Source organism: Lathamus discolor, chromosome 10, assembly GCF_037157495.1.
Source record: "Lathamus discolor isolate bLatDis1 chromosome 10, bLatDis1.hap1, whole genome shotgun sequence".
Taxonomy (NCBI): Eukaryota; Metazoa; Chordata; class Aves; order Psittaciformes; family Psittacidae; genus Lathamus; species Lathamus discolor.
In genome coordinates, this window is record NC_088893.1 from 5002778 (window position 1) to 5015954 (window position 13177).

Sequence of the window (13177 nt, forward strand, 5' to 3'; positions counted from 1 at the left end):
TACTTTGTCAAAGGTTTTTGTACATTCAGGGAATTCTTGCTCTGGGATGACAGGGTGAAGTTTTCCTTTAGTTCTGTTTCATTTCTTTTAGAGGAAAGGCTTGGAAACTTGACTATGGGCCAGAGACATCTTAACTCTTTCAGGGCCAGAAGTTTGTACTTCCTGGGAGGTTTTTCCCTGGATAGCAAGCACATCCCTTAATGTTTTTCAGCCTTGTGGCATTATATACCTTTTATCATTTTAGTATCTGCAGTATATTAATGTTGGATGTGGGCTTTCATGTAGTTTTACTAAAGACGAATAAGCTTTCTGTGGATTGATTAACCGCCAGATGCCTCAGTAGCAAGTTGCAGACTACATTTTTCTCAGTTTATTTCCATTTTTACTTTGTATACCCATTTATGAAGTTTATGTTGTCTTAAAAACAAATAATCACCTCCTTTGGCCTGGAGCTTCAGAATTTTTATTTGCCTTATCTTCATAATAGTGGCACAGTGTGATGATGACAAAAGATTGTGTTCTAGTGGCTTAATTGCTCAGCACCTGAGGTAGAGCAGTCTGTTATCTGAGAGTTTCTGTCCTGTTGGAAACATGAAGCAGAAAATGTGTGAGCATCAACCACCTTTGTATGGAATGTCAGAGATTCTGTGATAACTGCAGTTACATCTCTTTGAGAGAGATTCATTCAAAATAGAACAGATGTGAAATGGAGACCTTGTCTGGCTGCTTTGGTTTGCCCTGAAGTGAATGCTGAGATAGGATGTGATTGATCGCCATCGATGCATGTGGGTGAAGGGAGGGGACAGGGCTAAAAATGCCAGGGAGCTAAAAGAGCTTTTTAAACTAAGGATGCTCTTGGCACAGGAACAAATGGATGTGGCTATCAATAACCTTTGGCTAGAAACTCAAAAATGGTTCCTACTCCTCCAGAGATCGAGGAGGCTCCAGAACAGCCTCCCAGAGGGGGAATTATGGAGGGAAAATTATAACAGATTTTGAAATGAAGTTGGAGCAATTTATAAAAGGATTAAGTGACGTGATTGCCTGTATGGGTCAGAAACTGTACTCGGCATCCACAAGGTCCATTCTGTATATTTTAGGTCTCTCTGTATATTTTAACCATTCCTTAACATGGCTGAATCATATAAAAGTTTAATTTTAGATTTCCCTTTTAAAGTCTTGTGTTAATGCTTGTGAACCTATGAACGCAGAGCATGAGATTTTCATCTTTTTCAATCTGAAACTTGAAAATAATCTCTAACTTAAAGATCCTCAGCTTGGAGAGAAGCAGCAGCAGCTCAGAATTCTTCAGAAGGTAGTCATGTTTCTGCAGATGGAACATCCTCACCGAGTTAGCTGGAAAAATGCAACTGGCTGGCATTACTTTTCCACTGCCTGTTTTGCTTTCAGAGCTACTGTCTGTGATTGCCTTTTGCGTAAGGAGTACAATAGGTCAAAAGAGGATTTTATTAATCTGCGCTTTGTAATATAAGTCAAGTTAAGTTTGAAAATACTATTACTGTTCTCCAGTGCACCCCAACAGGTAATTGTGATGCTAAGGATCTCCATGAGATTTCTGTATTACCTCATGTTCCGTTTGCGAAGAAAGAGACTGAAAAAAGCACACTGCATGTCTGCAGTCAATTCCTGCTTGCTTCTTTCTTTGCATCATGGAATTGGATGGGTGACTGGAAGTGGGAGATTTGGTCCAGCTCCTGTAGTGCCCAGTGGGGTTTTGCTTCTGTGTTTTTTCTGCTCCGTCATCGTAGTTTTGTGCTAAATTCGAGCCCTGCACTAGAAACTGTGGTTTATGTGTGGAGTATGTAAGAGGGTCTTCCTTGTGCTGATCTTCTGGATTAAATGATTAATTATTCATTTATGGCATGATGCTTGGTATATCAGTGCTCTCCTTGCGCGTGGTTTGTTATGGTAATTTTCAGATGTCTTTAAAATGTATTTTTATACATTGTGTATGGATATCATTAGAAAACACTGAGACTGCTTGGGTGCACAGCTAAATCCAGAGTCATAGAGGAAGGGACTGAGAAGGTAGCAAAGTGTTGATCCTTCCTCATGATAATTTTGTTGGGTGTTAATGGGTAACATGTTTTGGATTGACACACTACTATTGATCCCTGGATTTAATAGAATAAAAAAGTGAAGCAAAAGCTATCTGAAAAGACAACTAGAGCAATATGTTTTCTGAATGACTGACAGGGTTGTAAGCTGTGACGTTGACAGTTAAACTGCCAAAGTGACTTAATGCTTGTTGCCGTGATGTGAGAGGTCCTGGTCATTTGTCAGCGAGCTGCTGTAATCCATGCAGTACATCTTCATTAACCAGTCATACAGCAAGCAGCTTCATGTTTCCGGATGAGCTGTGGCTGGGCCATAATTAACCTTTTGAACCTGGATTTGTAACAGAATGTAAAATCAGCTCAGGTTATCAATTACAGTCACACTCAATTGATAGTTGCCCAAAGAGAGCTTCTTATGAAGAGAAAGACATTATAATCTGCTCGTTTCCTCAGAAAGTAACAGAAGTACTTATGAGTCATCAAATAATAAATATAAATAATGCCTAATTCATAGCTTTAATATCACTTTCTTTTGGTGCCTTATACACAGAAGGTCACAGGCAGTACTGACTGTGTCTGTTGGTAACAGGGCTCAGAAATAAATTGGTTATAAACCTGGATTGAGAAATGTTTTATAAAAGAAATGCCCTTTTTTTTAATGAGAATTTTATCAGTGTTTTGAGATGCCTGCATGAACTTTTTGATCCATACTGCACATACTTAACCCTTCAGTCTATGGAAAACTATGCTTACATCCCTTCGGGACTTCAGAGTCCCTATATTGTGGTTTTGAAAGAAAATCATGAATTAAAAATAATTGTTGGGATTATTATCCTTTGAGTCTATTAACTGTCCTCAGACAAACTGAATGTATCTCCTTATTTCTGTCAGTACTCAATGGTAATTCTTTATAGCTCCTTACTTTGTTATGTCCAAAGCAAGCTATCTGGTTAGATCTAATTTTATATGTTACACAGTACTGTATAAATATGCCGTGTTGTCAAACAAACTTTTAATGTTTCTTTTCCCTGCAATATGCTTCATTCATCATAAAAATGAATGAGGCTATCAGTCAAGGAGTGACTGCTTTTTCTTAGGTTGATTGCTGCTGTCACCAGTGTTTTACAGATCTGGAAGGATTTCCCTTAAAGTGTAGTTTTTCATTATTATGCTACGAATATAGACAGTAATTTATCTGTCCACCCCCTAATACCTTATGTTAGAGAAAAAAATCCTATTACATGCCCATAATATATAGAAGATTTTTAGCATGTACTTCAATAATTCTTACTTGCTCTTTTCTCTTGTTAGTACTGAAGATTTGATTTTTAAACCCACTTAAAAAAATAAACACAGAAGTACTAGAATATCTCATCCCTGAAAGGCAAGAAATGTTGTTTTCTTGAGACTTGTAACATGCTTTTGGTCTTTCACATATTATTGTCCGCACCTAGAAATAGAAACAATAGGTCTTATTTGTAAGTAAAGACACATACAAATTTGTCTTTGCCCATATTCCATGCATGAGCAGTCTTTTTTTAGATTTCCCTTAATCTTTTTCCTTACTTCATTTTCTGTAAGTATGGTTCGTAAACTGGTTTAAAGATATTTGGGTCGTATTTTTAATCATGGCTGTCCATTAGCAAACAAGGGGCCTTTAGGAAACCATTTGTCCTCAGGAGAAGGAAGCTTTTAAAGTAGGGTGTTTGGTTTGGTTTTTTTACCAGCCCACAATTTACACAGTCTGTTTGAACAAATAGTATGAACCTGATGTCAGAGTATCCATCCATGGTACGTGAATGCAAAATGTTACCTTGTTTTCTGTATGCTTGTTAGATTTGGAAAAAAATAATTGTATTTAATTCTCTTTAAAGAAATCACAGTTCCTACGTAGAACATAAGAAAAACTCCCGAACTACAAAATTCAAATAGCTTAAGTTTATATGTACAAAAACCTCAGAAAATTATTTAATCTTCTTTTTAGTCAGGATTTACTGATGTCAATTTTCCTGCTCCTATGTCCACAGAAGTTCACTGCCCGCTCAGAGTGTTATTTTTCCACCTTCAGCTCTTGCCATTCAGCTTGGTCATTTAGAACCGTATTACAGTTAGCATAAGGTACTGCAGGATTTCTAGAGCAAATGGAGGGCTATGTTGTGAATGAGATGACATTCAGGGTGGGACGCTCAGGGCTGGCGTTTGGCTTGTTTTATTTTTTAAAGCAAACACATTAACTCCGTTACCACATGACAGGTCTTGTGCCGCTGTTGGTTTTGAAGTCTGTTGAGGGAAATCAGTGCTTGTTTAGGTTTTATATCTCCAGTAAGAATTCTGAAGGGCTTTATGCAGGCGTTTCCAGAAGATTGCCATCACCAGCTACCAGTGCAAAAAATGTCACCCAGATTCAATTCTGATTCTTGGAAACCAATTCAGAAATACTTTTATTACCTATTGAATTTCTTTCCCTGTTGTTTCTTTCTCTGTCCTTCTGTCTTTCTGGAGAATGAATGACTTGGTAATATATTTACTAACAGATATTATGAAGAGTTGCTTGAATAGTAGTATAAGACACAATTAAAATAATTACCCCTCTCAAACATATTTGCACATAAGTGGTATCTGCCTTATACAAACAAAAACCTTCTGGTTTCAGTTTTAGCTTGTGCAGACAGACGCTCAAAATCTTGGATAAGCATAAGATTTTAATTCCTTAATGTGCTTTAATTCCGTAACATTTAAGTTTGTTTACGTGCTGCTTCCCCCCTCCCCATCCTAAATAGGAAATGGGAAGTGTAAGTATAAACGTATAAAATACAAACTAAGCTTCCGTATCTGAACAGATTTTCTCTATTTTCTGTATTCTTCTGTATTTTCTACTACAATATTTAAGATACATGAATGGAAAGGCCCATTGGCCTAATTTTTGGAAGCAGTGAGCATTATTAATGCCATGGAAATCAGCAGGAATTCAACACATCTGAAAATCAGATTGTTTCATAATAGGATCTCTTCTCTTGCATTTTGGGAACCTAAAAATTCTTTAATTCTCAGATCTGTCATTTCAGGCTCTTAAAGTTCATTTTTTCCCTCAATCTGAGGGTGATTTATGGTTGCTCTGTTACAGATGAGATAGTTTCATCTTTCAAACTTGCTGCATTTTCTCTAGCATTTCTATCACTTAAGACTTTGAGCCTCAAAATAAAGGCGAGGTAAGATGAATGTGTGTGTATATAAGAACTCTCCGTTGGACCCACCCACAGGTATCTGAAACTTTACAGTTCTCAAAGTTTAATGAATGCTTATTGTGCTCAGCATAGCAAATCCAAAAGGTCAGATGGAAAACCAGAAGTATTATTCCACTTCTTTTTCACTGCTTTTCATCGCTGTGCCGCTACTGGTATAAAGAAAAAAAATCCCTGTGTCCAGAAATCTGTGACGGATACTGTGGTTTTGTGTCGTGTAAAGCAATCTGAAGCAAACTTTGTTTAGATCAAAAGTGACATGATCTCGTTAAAGGGAAAGAAAAAAGACCCCCAAACCCTAAACTCAAGCATCTATACAGTGAGTAAGAATTTACTCTCTGCCTGTAATTCTATATGGGCAGGAGGTTTTATCCACAGTTCATGTGCGTGCTCCTGTGCTGGGAACTGTACAGATGCCTGCAGAACAGTTGCTACCCTCCAACTCTTCATGCTTCACACAGTGTGCCTGGGCAGTTTCGTGTGGATGTGATGCATTCACTTGCAAGAACGCTGCGCTATATTTTTTCTTTATTTGCTCCTTCACAATGGACTTTTCAAGCCTATATCCTGATTTTGAAGATATTGAAGTGTACTCACTAGTGTGGTTAAAAATTCTGTTTTGTTGTAGAAGATAGCTGTAATAAAATCACAGGAGTTCTATGCTTGTAGAGTGCCCCTTTCTGGAGGTACAGCTGAGTGGAGTGTGAGTTTGGGGACCTACAAACTTAGTAGTTTCCGTGGCAGGGGGGTTGGAACTAGATGATCTTGAGGCCCTTTCCAACCCTAACTATTCTATGATTCTATGATTCTATAACCTAAAAGAAATATTAGTATAATCATAAGTGATATTTGAGGGCTCAGTTAATTCCAGAGATCAGATAAAACCGCATCACTGAGAAGATTTTGACTGAATATGTAGGTTCCCCTGGTCACACGACTGCTTTTCAGGGGTTTTATGTTACATGCATGTCTTCCAAAGATGTGTAGAAAGACTTAATTCTTTCACTCTGATTCTGCTGCTGTCAAAGGTACTCAGTGCAAGATAGCATAATTTATCTTACTGTTGCCCTCTGTTTGCATATCCTGTAGCTAGTGCCTGAGGTTAAAGGTGAGATTGCGCCCAGCACACTTCCCACTAAGCAGTCAGCGACATTACCCAAAATCTGCAGTCTGAGCTATGAACACGTTACATCTGCCTGTCTCTGAGTGAAAAAAGTCATGGAAGAAAACAGTCAGGAAAGATCCTGAAGCATATTTTAACCTACACATCTCAGATACCAGTACCCCAAAGTACTCTGTATCTTCTTTGTTAATTCCTACTGAATGTTGGGTCTGCTTTAAGATGTGCTTTATCTGTGCCCTAGCATGGATGATGGCATTATTGGATGTATGTATTACCCAGCATTAAATGTAGAAGTGTTTGTGGAAGACATGAACACACACCTTTATGTTTCCTGATTTCATCCTTTCATTATACTTCCAGTGATGTACTGGAGAAAAAAATAGATGTTGTAAGCAAATGATCGTGCAGTTTCCTGTATTCATGTGCTGGGCACACATGGGGAATTCATGCAGGCAGAACTGACACACGTGTGTGCTTGGGTGTGCAGTTCTAGCCCTGTTGTTTCCTAATTTCTGTATTTCTTTAAAAATTTCAAGATACAAATATGTGCAAATAATGGTCATTATGTGAAAGAAGTGGCTGTGTGAGTAGGAGAAAATATCCTTTCCTTCATTGTGGTTTGATGGGTTTAGTTTGTTCCAAGCAAAAGACAGGAATCTGCTGTAAGGTATTCTAGTCTGCTACTGTGAAATGGAGTCCAAAGGCACAGGTAGGTACCGGATGCATTAGCAGGTAGACTTGTGTGTAAAAGTGTTTGCTGCCTCTTCTGAAGGCTGCTGAAAGCTGCTATGTGTTAGTGTGAGATGAGGGTGACTTTCTTTTCTGTCTGTACTGAATTGTGCTGAGAAACATGTATAAGAAAGCTGTGATAATGAGCAGTACAGTAGAGAGAGGTGATTTATGATACCTGTTTCTGACAGCTATAGTGCTGAGATTCCCAGGGTATCTGATCACTGCATTAGCATGCTGACAGCTCAGCATTTAGGACATTATGGTAATTTATCCTGCATATGCTGTCACCTGCACTGTCAGAGTTTCTTTTTAATGATGGTATAACTATTTTGTTTGTTTGTACTGCATTCTTTTCATTTGGCTAATGTCTTCTCATTAGATTGCACCTAGTAAATGAGAGTAATTAAGTGTTTCCTATAGCTCAGATGCAATGATTAAGTTGCAGAGTTGGTGCTGATTATGTTTTGTCATTTATCTCTATTAATCTGAGAATAATCCAGATGATAAACACATGTAATTTTTTAGGTAATGTTCAATAGATGAAATTTATAGCTTCTCAATGGAGCCAAACAGTAAGTGTGTATTTATATATGAATAGTAAGTTATTGTACTTGTATTTCTGTTAACTAAACATAGGATTATCTGTGCAACTAAGGAAAAAGAAAAGAACATTTACTGAACATAGAGGTTTTCACCTTTTTAAAATTCATTTTTGTACGGGAAGCTACTGTTCATAATTCACAGTTAAGTGACTGCTCCTTTTTATTCTGCTTTCACAAATACCTACAGAGAATGCCGTGGTGATATTTTTGAGGATTTTTCCTGCGGTTGTCTGTATTTGTTACTATTAGTTCTAGAATACAAATCTCATCTCTAGTAGCAAAGTGCAGTTTTCTTATAAACACATCCAGATTACTCTGTTTAAAAAGTAAAAAATTACAGTACTGCATCAAGTTAAGCACCCCACAACCATTTGTAAATCTTTATTCAACTTGCAAGCTGCAAAAAGAGGCAGAAAAAAAGCTCAAGATTTTTTTCTTCAACATAGGAAGTTGCAATACCAAAGTGTTGCTACAAATAATAATGGCAACACTGAATTTCAGGAGCACTCTGTGTTGTTTGATCACGATCCTTTGTTTTCCTGGTTCTGTAAACTTCCTATCAGGTTCCACTGTTTTTATTCAATATGTAACATCAGGAGAGCAGACAGCAGAGCCCCATGATTGTTTGGGGGTTATGCAAGAAAATTCTGATTGGTTTCAAATATAGCAAGTTTTGTGTGTCACCAGTTAATAAATGTCTTTAAAATGTAGAACTTGCAGTTATAATAAATGCTGAAGGGAAGATCCCAACTAGTTGGAGATTTGTGTTAAATATAGTGACTTACAGAAAAATGAGCTGAACAATCTTTAACGTATACGTACTGCAGTGTATTACTGCCTAATACAGGAATGTTGTCTGTACTGTGCCTGTGTCCATGTGGTATCTGAAACTCTTCTGTTCTGACAAGTGTCATTTAATAATCTGGAGCTGCAAGCGGTAGCCCTTTGTTGCATGCTCCATTTCGTTTTGTACTTTAAAGTAGAATTACTGACCATACAGCGACATTTTGTTTGGGAAAAGATCCTCTGATCTGGGCAAGTGTTTCCTCAGTGTTTTGCAGGGAAATCATTACTGACCTGTTCCGGGGATACATCTCCCCAGCTAATGTTGTGCAGTGTTTCATTTTGGTAACTTAAGCTCAGGGACCACCACCCCAAATGGCACTTGGGCTGTTTGGGTCTCCTTATTGCAGTCTGTGGCTCGGCCTGGCCATGTTTGCTGTTGTGGAGCTAAATCTGAAAGAGTTGTTTTCTGTCCAGAATTACTCAGTAAAATGAAGTCTGATCAATAAAATCACCTAGATTTGTCATTTGTCCCTGTTCTCATGTGCTGCCACCCTTCACCAGCTGAAGAGAGGGAGATGGTATGTTTGGAGCTACAGGGGGAGTTAGGCTTGGAAAGTTACGATGAGATTCAGTATGGCTGGAAACATAGCGGAAAGTGTGCCGGGGCATGAGAGCCCAGGGATCTGATGTGGACAGTCCAGCATTAGTCCATAAATTGTAAGGGTTATTTTCAGTCTGTGCATATTCATTAGACTTGCTCAGATTTTCACACTGTTCTCTAGATGAGCACACAATTATTTAAAGATTCTATTTTAAGTTTTTAATATATAAAATCGCGTTATTATACAACTCAGTAAATTGCTAGCTTGAATTATATGTTAATTGGATCAAATTGTTGTTCATTAACAATTACTTCCTATGAATGTAAGTTTTAGGGAATCGGCATTCTTTCTGGAAAAGCAAATAGCCCATTCTGTTTATGTGGGTCAGGTCTAGAGTAGCTGCTTAAAATCTCACATACTGAATTCTGTTATCTTTTCTCTTGGGTGGATGAGGAGAACGGTTGAAGCAGCCAGTGATGGCTGCTGGGCTTTCATTTCTTTGTGACTGGTAAATGAAACACATGCAGCCTCACCAAACTACATGACTAATGACAACCTCCAGTGGCTCCTGCAATCAAAGATTAATTTGCTTTATCAAGTTTAAAGAATAGTAGGCGATAAATCATGTCAAAAAGAAATAATCAGTGGCAGGCTGATGTTCTTCTGCTCAGTGGAGGACAGGTGCAATAGGATTCATCTGCCATAGACTGTTAATTTTGTTCTCACGCTGGTGTGTTAATTCTTGTTTAGTTGATTTTTAAGTCAAACAGGATGCATTGTCAACTAACGTTTTTGTCTAAAATGCATAGTGTTGGTGTTTAGCTCTAAAATTAAATACTTGTTTAGAGTCTATCACTTGGCATCAAAATATTTAACTTAATCCCTTTAGATAAATTTCATTCATATCCGTTTGTTGTCTTGGAGCACAGTTTAATGTGGACAGGAATAAAAATGTGTTGTACATATCTAGTGCAGACATAATATGTTTCTTTTCCTTCGTGTTGATTCCTGTTTAGCTACATGTCTCTTAATCTGTCTGTTGGGGAGATATAATGTAGGTCCTAGCAGTTGTATTGGGTGTTGGCCTCTTAAGTGGAAAACTGATGGTGCTGGGCACTTAAGGCCTGACCCGCCTGGGACTTTGTACCATCTCCTCATACCACAGTTAACAGCACAACAGAGGAAGTGCTCATCATGTTGCAGGACAGAGTTCTAGATGGTTCTCAAGTGATTCAGAGACAGCATTTCTATTGCATTTGTAATTACTGATTATAATCATGCCAATAAAACCTGCATTTAAAAAAAAAAAAAGCAAGATTAAGTGACCATTAAGTGTGTAAGGCTATCTATAGTATATCATTATAGTATTGCATTGCAGAGTATGGCACTGACTCTGACCTGCATTTAATGGTGAACTGTGCTGTACACAAAGCAAGGATTGCAACTGTTTGTTTATCATGGAAGATACAGATACCTTCTGCTAAGTTAATGTTCGAGCTGTGCAACTGTTGACCATTTTTAGTCTATTATCTCAGCTGAAGCATGGCCCAGTAACATACTGGCCAACCAAGTTTTTCCATGTTTAAAAGAATTTTAGTACTGGAATGATGCAGATTGTGTAAACTCCTGTAATGCATAGAAATGATGTGATAGCCTGATAATAATATGTGAGCCCTCTAGTGGCATTCTCCATGTTGGAAGTTAAGAACTAATTGTGTACAAGAGCGTAGAGCAGTGCGCATTTTCAGACAGGAGGTGGAACGGCAGAGCAGAACTGCCCTGCTGTGTAAGGCGTCGTAAGGAAGAGACCATTGGAGAAAGCAGCAAAATAGGCTCCTGTGCAGCTCTCGGGGCAGTGGAGATACTTGCAATGAATCTTTAATACTGATAGAGTTGCATTTTGCAAGGGAAAAACTGTAAAACTTTAACCAGCTCCACTGTTGGGTCTTGCATATGCAGTAAATAGGCTTATTAGGACCCATCTGTCCCAATTTGATCATATTTAGATTGAAAGATGTGACATCATGCAGATATTAAAAGTTACATTGCATAAAAATTAAAAGTTTTTTTAAAATTTAAAAAGTTTCTTGTGAAGTAAATGAAAAAATTTTGCACAAAGTAGATTTCAAGCAAGCCATTAACATTTTATTGTAGCTTCTGGGTGTATGTAGGCTACAGGCCGTACTGTTAAATGTGGTTTCATTACCGTGTCAGAGTTAACTACCTGCCTTACTTCCCTGACACTGAATTCGTATGCCATTAGTTTGTTGATTGTAAAGACTGAATAGTAAGAGGGCAAGTAGTACGACGGGTTATGTGTCGTGTTAATAAGTCTATCTTTTCACTACCTTGGGCACTGGCACTCAGAATACCGACTGCTGCTGATTTCGTTAGTCCTGCTCACAGTGCTGGAAAACTTAAAGCTGAGCAGTCTTGAAAGTACAGCCATGTAAAAACAGACCTCCCTTGCTTTTTATTTCATCTTAGTAGTAGTAATACACAAATGATGCAGGAATAGTGCTTCAGTTCCTTTGTGCCGTTCTGACGATGGCTAGAAAGCTGAAAATACAGGTTTCATCCAGTAGAATGATTACATCTTGCTACTTGTGAATCTAACTTAAAAGCAGGGGGAAGAAAGCACACTTATCTGTGTGCATCTTCAGTTACTAAAAAATCCATATTGACTTTTTTTCTGGCTCTCTTAATTTTTAATATGAAGTTTTAACACATAAAGTAGTGATTCAAACAAATCTCAGCAAAAACTTGAAACAGATTTAAATCTGAGTTAACATTAGTGATTTCAATTTAAAATTCATAACGGTTAAAACAAAACTACCTTAAAAGTAAGTATTATAAGAAAATGTAATTTTCTCATACAAAATGTGTTTGACCAAATCAGTGCTGAGCAGAGGGGAAGGATCACCTTCCTTAGCCCGCTGGGAATGCTCTGACTAATGCAGCCCAGCCCACAGTCTTTCTGCTGTGAGGGCACAGTGCTGGCTCATGTCTGGTGTGGTTCATTTAAAAGACATTCCAATGTTAAGGTAAGAAATGCGTATAAAGCAATCTTAAATTACATTGTGATGCTGATGGGAAGGAGAAAAGAGTACTTAAAAAGCACAGTCCTCTCTTAGCTGCAATCACACATATTATGAGGCATCAGCTATAACAGTATGGAGTATCGCATGATACTGCTGTTCATTTCCACCACTCCATCTTTTCTTACTCTGGGGTTTAGAGCACAATGCAAACCTGAATTGGAGCTCATCAGGCTGGAATTGAGATAATTATAGTTATGCCTGTTCTACTGCAATGTTACTCATCCATAAGTCAAGTCTTGGCTCATTTTTAATATAATGATGGCTCTGGGAATAGATTTTGGGGGTGAGGTGAGAAGAGTCTGTGTTTGTTTATTTGGGGCCAAACAAGAAGAATAGCCGCTTCTCAATTTTAATCAGTAGTTCTGGAACTAAAATGGCAGAATTAAGACATTTCATAAATTTCTTTCAACAGTCCTTAGGAATATAACCCATCATAGCAGCACTTTCACCCTGGAAAAAAATCTCTAGCTGTCTTCAAGTTGATAACAGATGAGTGAAGATAGGTAATAAATAATAGTATGGAAACTCTTCTTGTTTGAACATATTTTGCCAAAAGCACTGAATATGAAGTTGGGTGAGAAAAGGGAGAAACATTTTCTGAGTATTACTGACATAGTTTATGATGACTTAGTGGAACACCTTACGGCCAACTGTCTCCTTTATTCACGGATGTTCTAAAGCTGCCAGAGCTCCGATTCTTTCATACAGCAAAGTTAAGAGCTAATTTATTGTTAATTGTTGAATGTTCCTTTTTATAGTATCTGGAGTAGCCACAGGAGCAACCTGCCTTCCTTAGCTTGTGTATAATGTGTTCAAACAATGGGAGACTCTGGTAGTCTTAATATTTAAAGCAGAATGACTTGGTTTTTTATGTGGAGTGCTTGAACTTGGAATGAGTTTGGTTTTTTCCC

The 13177-nt window shown here is 37.9% G+C and overlaps 1 protein-coding gene across 2 annotated transcripts in view; it reads left to right on the forward strand.

Moving 5' to 3' along the window:
- The window catches only part of RANBP17 (RAN binding protein 17), a 156126-nt gene that overhangs the window by 57966 nt on the left and 84983 nt on the right, over positions 1-13177 (forward strand). The gene's annotated exons all lie outside the window — the stretch shown is intronic.